Source organism: Cynocephalus volans, chromosome 16 (genome assembly GCF_027409185.1).
Source record: "Cynocephalus volans isolate mCynVol1 chromosome 16, mCynVol1.pri, whole genome shotgun sequence".
NCBI classification, from domain to species: Eukaryota; Metazoa; Chordata; class Mammalia; order Dermoptera; family Cynocephalidae; genus Cynocephalus; species Cynocephalus volans.
This window is the reverse complement of record NC_084475.1, coordinates 21,880,405-21,880,834: the sequence shown is the minus strand read 5'-3', so window position 1 is coordinate 21,880,834 and position 430 is coordinate 21,880,405. Positions and strand designations below refer to the sequence as shown.

Below are 430 nucleotides of genomic sequence, written 5' to 3'. Positions count from 1 at the left end.
AATTAGTATATTAGGAACCTTTAATCATATAGTTTGCAAACATTTTCCTGGTCTGTTATTTGTGTGTATATTTATTTGTTTACAGAGTCTTTTGCCAGGCATATTAAAAAAATATATTGTATAATCAAATGTCTATCTTTTCTGTAATTTATAGTTTTTTATCTTGCTATATCTTTTTAAGGACATGTCCTTCATCAGATCAAGAAATTACTCTTCTACTCCTAGATTGCTAAGGTTTTGTTTTTTTTAATCATAAGTATTGAGTTGTATCACATGCTCATCCTGCAGCTGTTGAGACGACTGTGGATTTTTTTCCTTTCATCTTAGGGTGTAATGCAGATTACAGTCATCAGTTTCCTCCTTACTGATGAGCAGCTTCTGATTTTTGTTCTTCTGAGTGTGCTGAAGCCAGATGCCATTTCTGAGAAGG

General features: G+C 32.6%; 1 non-coding gene across 1 annotated transcript; it reads left to right on the top strand.

Annotated features, from left to right (window-relative positions):
- Window positions 1–359: 359 nt before the first annotated feature.
- LOC134365322 (small nucleolar RNA SNORD59) lies at window positions 360–430 on the top strand. Its single transcript, XR_010022027.1, has one exon. It is a non-coding gene; the product is annotated as a small nucleolar RNA SNORD59 (small nucleolar RNA).